At 38.6% G+C, this 7965-nt stretch overlaps 1 pseudogene; it reads right to left on the reverse strand.

Moving 5' to 3' along the window:
* Positions 1-678: 678 nt before the first annotated feature.
* LOC139942618 (uncharacterized) lies at positions 679-7223 on the reverse strand (annotated as a pseudogene).
* Between the last annotated feature and the right edge of the window lie 742 nt (positions 7224-7965).

Below are 7965 nucleotides of genomic sequence, written 5' to 3' on the forward strand. Positions count from 1 at the left end.
CACATTTTATTATAAAATTGTTGATTGCATTGGATTCCCCATACATGATAACCTTCAGAAGGACGTTTAATTTAAGTTTCTACCTTGTTCAGTAAAAAAGGTATGCACATAACTGTATTTTAACGCGTCAGTGACGGCCATCTTGGATTGGGATTTTGAGGCATTATGGGACATTTTTGAGCTTGGCATACAGCAAATTCGAGCTCAGCACTCCTCAATACCCCTAAAAAACTTGTATGCCATAAATTAACACAATTTGCCTTCAGGGTTGACTTTTGAAAATTTACCCAGTCTATTAAGTTATCGCAACTAAACTCAAACCTGAACCCAAGATCATAACACTACTGTACACAAGTGTCCCCCTTAAACTCACCCTTAAGACTAGACTGCCAAATTTTCCACATCACATTCAAATTGAAAACCCCAGAGTTTCCAGTACTGACCAGACCCAACCTATAAGGATTTTCGCAACTAGAATTAGCCTTAACAAAACGGATTTTAGAACTTGAACCAAAAAAAAAGATGTGAGAGTCTACAACATGTACTTCAAAGCAACTGCATCATACGCAATTAAGTTTTTCAACTACATTTTTGATTAATATTAGTGAACTATTGATGGCTAAAACTGGACAACAAGAGAAAAAAATCATTTCATTCAAGGTTCATTGTTTGGTTCAATCAAGGTTTAATCATTTGTGAATCGTGTTCCGGCTTAGCTTGTCGTTCTTTCTTCTCAAGCTCAAATCGTTCTCTAACGAACTGACGCTGCTGCTGTTTGAGTTCAGACTCTTTATCGAACTTTTCCCTTAAGTACTAGACGTAATCATAAAGTTCCTTCCTAATCTGAAGTGGGGGGGGGGGGGTCTGCAAAGTGGCTCCATCTAAAAGAGAAAACGAGAATTTTTGGATGATCACCTCACCTATGATTGGGTGACAAAAATGGACACTATAGTGTTAGTGCACTAACACAACGCATAATATAAAAATGATGGTTGGACATGAATAGATGTTCAACAAATTATTCCAGCCCATGTAATCAGGCATGAGAAGGGAGTTTCATGAAAAAGGACAAATAAATTGGTGATAAAAAGAGTAAATTGCGAGTGCGAAGGGCTTATGGCAAAAATGTTAGGGCGTAGAAGCTTTCTGGTGCAATATAGGCCCTTTCAGACACGTTTCTGAACCCTTAAATTTATCTGGATTGTTTTTCAAAGTAATACATATAATGCAGTACAAAATTATATTTCCAATTTATTTATTCCTAAAAATTGTAATTAAAGTTCCAACAATGTTGACTTCTTACAAAAGCTATGTTTTTATTACGTTTACCAGTACTTCAAGTCAAGTAATAACACATACATGGTAGATTCCAGAACAGTTTTGTATTTCACAGACAGCAATTTCACTGTTGGTAGTAAAATTCTCAAGAGTTAGTAGAAAATTATGAAAGACAAAACACCCCTTTTCTCGTTAGGAAATGAAATTTAATCTTCTCTTGAACATCATTTTCTGAGTCAGCAGAATACAGAGATTTAATAGTAAGTCTGTCTATTTGGTGTTTAGACCAAAGAGAATGGATTTAAAACTTAAAAGTAATTTCCTCCTTTTACAAGCTTTTTAACCAGGCTTCAAAGTCTTTACAACTAGGTTCTAAAAATTCACACAAAAAAGATGTTTCATTGTCTCTGGAAACTTGGTGTAGAAGATGCAAGCATCTCTGTAATCACTATTGGTAATGTTCATCTTAGATAATCTAACATCACTCATTAAGCAATCCATATTGATAATACATTTAAATATTCTTGTATACAGACTTAGTTTCTGAACAGATAGGGCAGGAAATGTCTGTCCATTAGAGAAACACGTTGCCTTGGATCGGACCAGTTGGTCTATAAAAAAGCGTTTGAAACCTTTTGCTATGAAATGTATATGGTTGGAAAGATGTTTTAAAAGTAGAATATAATGATCCACACAAGTATCACTCAAAATTGCACAGTTTTCATTGTACGTCGCGAATTAACACGGTCGGCCATTTATGGGAGTCAACTTTTTGACTCCCATAAATGGCCGACCGTGTTAGTCGACGGGGTAAAACGAAAACCACGCAATTTTTTGTATTCTACTTTTACAACATCTTTCTAACCATATCAATTTTATAACAAACGCTTTTCAAAGACCAACTCGACCGATCCAAAGCAACGTGTTCCTTTAACCCTTCATATACTACTGAGCTCCAAGTTACATTTGGTCTGAGCAGTTGGGTGGTGGGGTGTGTCCAAGAAGTAAAAAAAATAACCAAATTATATTGTAGAACAACTTGACCTTATATTAACAGTGGTGTTTGTTCCATTAATAAACCCAGAACTAAAATTAAATGATGGATTCATGATCTCCTTTCCGATGCTTTCTTCTTTACAAGATCTTCCAAACCCTTCTTTCTAACCATCTTTCTTTGTTTTGCTTCAAACGCCATTCTGCTTGATTTATCATCAACAGAGGCCTGTCTCTTGAAAGCAGCCTTTGTTGCAGCAGATAACACACCTTTCTTTTTTGCTTCAAGCACAGCTTTATATGCAGCAGCTGCACCACGCATGTTTTGAGTTAGATGGGGAGATGTTTTAAATGCCGTCAATGCATTTTGACTTCTCGCTAGCATGTGGTATTTTACTGTCTGGATGGAAGAAACAGTAGGTATGTTTATTTTGCAAGACTTGGGGTCCAGGATATGCCCAATCAAACTGAAGCTGCTTTCCAGCTGTGGGCCGAGGAAAATCTAAAGAGAAGCCTTGACAACTTTTCCGAAGGTTGGATACTTCTTGAAAACATCAGCATACCACACATCTGCCCTAGCACCATCATTATACACTGGTAGCATTCTATCAGTCTGGAAGTTCTGCACCTGCAGCTCATACTGATCTTCCTCTTCTCTGAAAGGCATGCAGGACTTTCAGACTTCAGTTTCTTCAAAAGGCGACAAGTTAGGCTATGGCCACACTCAAAACACAAGTAGGACTGTTCTTTCCAGTCTACAGGATGTCGTGAGAATTTGGCCGACTGTACAGTGCCCCGCGCTGTGTGTGTTAACGAAAGATTGTGTTTCACAGAATGTACTTCTTGACAAATTCTCCATACATGCGCATTCTTGTGTTGTCAATAGTGAGGATCCAAATCAAGAATCGCTTTGAACAGGTCTTCTTGGTAATGGGGTTGTACGGCCGGACAGAGCGCGCGAGAGAAAGCGCACTTCCTTTTATTTCATCCGGCATTTTCTCAATACAACAATTGTCGAAAACAACTAGTTTATCGGGTGACAACATTTTAATGTTCACACTTTTTTCTAATATATTTGACCTTACACCAACTAGACCTACCCCCCCAATTTTTAATTCAATATCAAGTTCACAAATAAAAAATCCGGAATTCCGGAAAAATCCGGAAGATTCTCATACACATTGGGTTAACTAAATTTATTTAGGACACACTGCCTCATTTGACATGGACATTTTAGTACATGTACTCACCATTCGATCCTCCCGTCTTCTCAGTCAGACTTTGCAGGGCTTTTTGCCTAACAATCTCACCCTGCCCCAGCATTTTTCTTTCTGCCTTGGCTCACATTTCCTTTGATTGGACCTCTCCCCCCCCCCCCCCTCCCCACACAACCCCACTTGTAAGTTTTTAGATACTGCAAAATACTGCCTTTCTGGAAAGTATCGGTACTTGCACAAGGGGAAGGTTTGTCTGGAAAGTTGGTAAGGGCATGGGGTTACCAGCTTCTACATGTACAGAGTGTACAGGCCTTATACAAATAGAACTGGTCAAACATAAAAACATGTTTCTTAGTTGCGACAAAAACGTAACATTTCAAGATTTAAATTGGACGATAAAAAGACACTCACGCTCTCAGTGATACCAGTTCCTTTGCTCTGAAGGCAGACAGAAGCTTTCGCAATCGATCGTGCAGCTCCTGGTAGTTACTAGGCCATTTGGCTAATCATTGTTACTACTCCATTAATTTTTTTAGTTAATGCTTCCCATTTGTTGTTGTCACCAATGAAACACTCAGTACGAACTTGCTGCAAGTATTAATAATGAGCGGATACATAATAAGGTTAGTGTTAGTGATTCAGACTGTTAGGCTCGCTGTGCAATTTGAAAGCAGATTTAAGTTGCCAATGGAAACTGTTACCATTATTCAATTTAAGCGAACACCTATCCTTAAATCTCTTGTGAACCTTTGCAAATGGTGACCCGGGTTCAAAAACTAACACCACTGAAACCACAGACAAGAAATAATCGAAACGACTGACAAGAAAGCGACTTATGAATACAAGAAAATTACATTCATTTTAAATTAATAACTCAACGAAAACTAGACATTAGTTGTTTGTGAACAAACACAAAGCTGTTCCGTACTCTTTTCCTTGGATTATGTGCTAAAATTACCAAGGAGTCAATTACTGAAAAAGGACGAAAGTGCCGAATAGTGTCTTGAGTTATGGTGCCACTTCCGGTTGACCCGGAAGTACAGGTCGACATGGGGTCATGGTAACCTAATGCCCAAAAAGTCTCTAACTTACAAAAGTTTGAAAATCGATATTGCCACACTTTTGGTTGACCCGGCAGTAGAGGTCAACTTGAGTTCACGGTGTTTCAAAAATGTATCTCCAATCCCAAAGGAGTCTATAACTACAAACAGTCTAAAAAATCTTTCTAAGATATGGTCCCACTTCTGGGTGACCCGAAGTACAGGTCAACTGGAGGTCACGGTTTTACAAAGTTTATTTTCAACGCCTAAGGGGTCTTTAGTTGAAAAAAGTAACAAAATTGGTTTTATAGTACTTAAGATATGGTCCCACTTACGGTTGACCCGGAAGTAGAGGTCAATTTGAGGTAAACTCTTTTGGCAACATATCTCCAATCCCCTAGGAGTCTATAACTACAAACAGTCTAAAAATTTGCCGTGTACTTCTTGAGATATGGTCCTACTTCCGGTTAACCAGGAAGTAGAGGTCAACTAGAGGTCACAAGTTTTAAAAGTTTATCTTCAATGCCTAAGGGGTCTAAAACTGAAAAAAAAATGAAAATCGGTTGTATAGTACTTGAGATATAGTTCCACTTCCGGTTGACCCGGAAGTAGAGGTCAACTTGAGGTCAAGATTGTCAAAAATAATCTTTAACTCTAAAGGGGTCAAAAACTGAAAAAAGTTTGAAAATCTGTTGTATAGTACTTGAGTTATAGTTCCACGTCCGGTTGACCCGGAAGTTGAGGTCAACTTTAGGTCACTGTCTTCCAAATGAATCTTTAATCCCTAAGGGTTTTTTAATTACAACAGTCTAAAAATCGGCCGTGTTCTTCTTGAGATATGGCCCCACTTCCGGTTGACCCGGAAGTAGAGGTCAACTTGAGGTCACGGTTTTTCAAAATTAATCTCAAATACCCAAGGGGTGTGTATACCAACAAACAGGGTAAGAATCCGCCGTGAATTTCATGAGATATGGTGCTACAAAGATTTCACAATTAAGTATGCAAATGAGGATCACGTGGTTAATTAATTAAGAATTTTAACATTTGTGACGTTTATAATTAAGCTTAAGTTCTAAGCTTCAATTTGATATATGATTTAACTCTTTTGACCTCGTGGTTTGGGAGATTAGGAATATACAAAAAACGTGTACAATTGCAATTGGGTTTTAGGCGGAAACAAAGAATAACTAGACATTGAGTGTCTGTAAACAAACACGAAGCTGTTCCGTGTTGTTTTTCTTGGATTATCTAAGCTTTAATTTGGTATAATAACCGCACTCTTTCGTATTTTGGTTTGGGAGATAAGGCTTAAACAAAAAACGTTTTAAAAACTAATGCTTTGGTTTTCTTCCATTAAATATTTTTACGGGTCTATAGAGGGCGGTATGTAAGATGAGTGGTCTTACTATCAACATCTCCTTTTTTCTAGTCCAATGTTCAGTTTAAAAACAGGATAACAATTCGGCCCAGTACTTCGTAAGATCTGGCGTTACAAAGATTTCCCAATTAAATACGAATATATATAATATGCAAGAATTTAGAAAACAAAATTACATGAGGAATTAAGCTTAGGTCCTAGTCTTTAATTTGATATATGATATGACTCTGTTCAAGTTCTGGTTTAGGAGAATAGGCTGAAACAAAAAGCGTTTACATATTGCTATTGTCTTCCATTACATATTTTTTACTGTCACTAGAGGGCGGTATGTAATATGAGTGATCTGTATACTAGAGGAGATTACTAATCAAATGTCCAGTTGAAATGTGTGTCTCTAAAAGTTCAATTAAAAAGTTTAATAATTGTTAATAAAACCAATATTTGACACAGGATTGTTTGATTTGTTGGTTTCTTCTTGAGTTTAATGCAGTAATTTAAGAGTCCAATGTCATGTCACAAAAAAAACTACATTAAGGATAAAATCCTTGTCAGTGGTTAGATGTTTTATTTAGCACGAGTGGATTTCTCCTAACTCTTAACGCAGGGTACGAAATTAAGAGCAACCAGCAACTGAAAATAGGTTGCCCACAAGGAAAATAGGTTGCCCGAAAAAAAATGAGATAAAGGTAAGTCTAACTCTAACTCTTGACAAAACCAGCGTCGGTATCACTTCTTACATGTTTTGGGTTTTTACCCAAAGTGAAACCAAACTTTAGGAGGCTCATTGTTATTTTTTGTGTCATGCAACTTTCGTAAATAATTAGAACTGTCAGTGTCAACCATGCAAATTAAACTAGCGAGTGGATCTGCGCTCACACATGCTCACTAGCTGTTCCCACACGCTTGTTATGTGCGCGTCAGCATAACACGCGTGGCACCAGTGATCCCCGGAAAAGCGCAATTTCTATAAAGCGCGTGTGCCCGCAGCCTCCATTCATCGTGTTTATCATTTGCAAGCTGGTCCCGCGCGCGGCACACTGTGCAGCATGACAACTGCGCGGCACCAGCGGTTGCTGGAAAGCGCGTGTGCAACCAGGATCAGCGGTGCAAACGTTCAGTCCCAGCTATAGAAATGACCCAACTATGTGTTGTGCTACACAGCAAAGATGGTAAGTAAAGGCCCATATATCTGAATCTATAGTTGTGACGGAACAAGAACGTGAATTTCAATTGTAAATGCTGTACGTGTACCCTACGCACGTGCATTACTGTCCCGCTATTACACAGCACTGCAATTTTAACCGCGCTGTGTGCCATCGCATATTATTTAATACGTGAATGATGATGCTGGAAAGTTCTCACATGGCTTGCGGTCCGCCGGTTGACGTCGTGGAATATACAAAAATGGTTAAACATCATAAATATTTGTTTTGTGTGGAAAATTCAAACGATCTTTGGAGCTGGCACAATTTAAGCAGGTTAGGCCTAAATTGTTGTTTTTCATAAGGTTGCCCGTCGGGCAACGGCGACACAATCACAGGTTGCCCGGATGATTTTTTGGTTGCCCCGGGCAACCGGGCAACCGTTAATTTCGTACCCTGTAACGGCCACCAAACTCTGCGCTACGATCACCATTTTCACGAAATACAAAGTGCGAGCTTGGAAGCACACAAACAAAATAAATCCCTGCTTAGCAGTCTATTTCGCTTGATGTAAGTGTAAAAAACACTGCTTCTGCTTAGCACTGAATGATTGCTTTCAGAGCACAGCATATTTGGCTCATTCGCAGAGGATTTTTCAGTATGCAAGTTCCCATCATGATAGGCCTAGGTGACTAGTGAAATTTACTGCTCGACGCACCTCAAACCCAACTACGACACTTGTCGAGATAAATTACTGATTCTCAAGATTTGTGCCGCAATGTGCTGTAAGCGCAACATTAATTATGTTGCGATTAGTAGTAAGCAACACAACTGTTTCACCAAACAGGTAGTCGGGACTAGTTTTGTAGTCAAAGTGCGGGCATAACCATACCTATAGTTTGCAAAACAAAATTCAA

This window comes from Asterias amurensis, chromosome 10 (genome assembly GCF_032118995.1).
Source record: "Asterias amurensis chromosome 10, ASM3211899v1".
In the NCBI taxonomy this organism is placed as follows: Eukaryota; Metazoa; Echinodermata; class Asteroidea; order Forcipulatida; family Asteriidae; genus Asterias; species Asterias amurensis.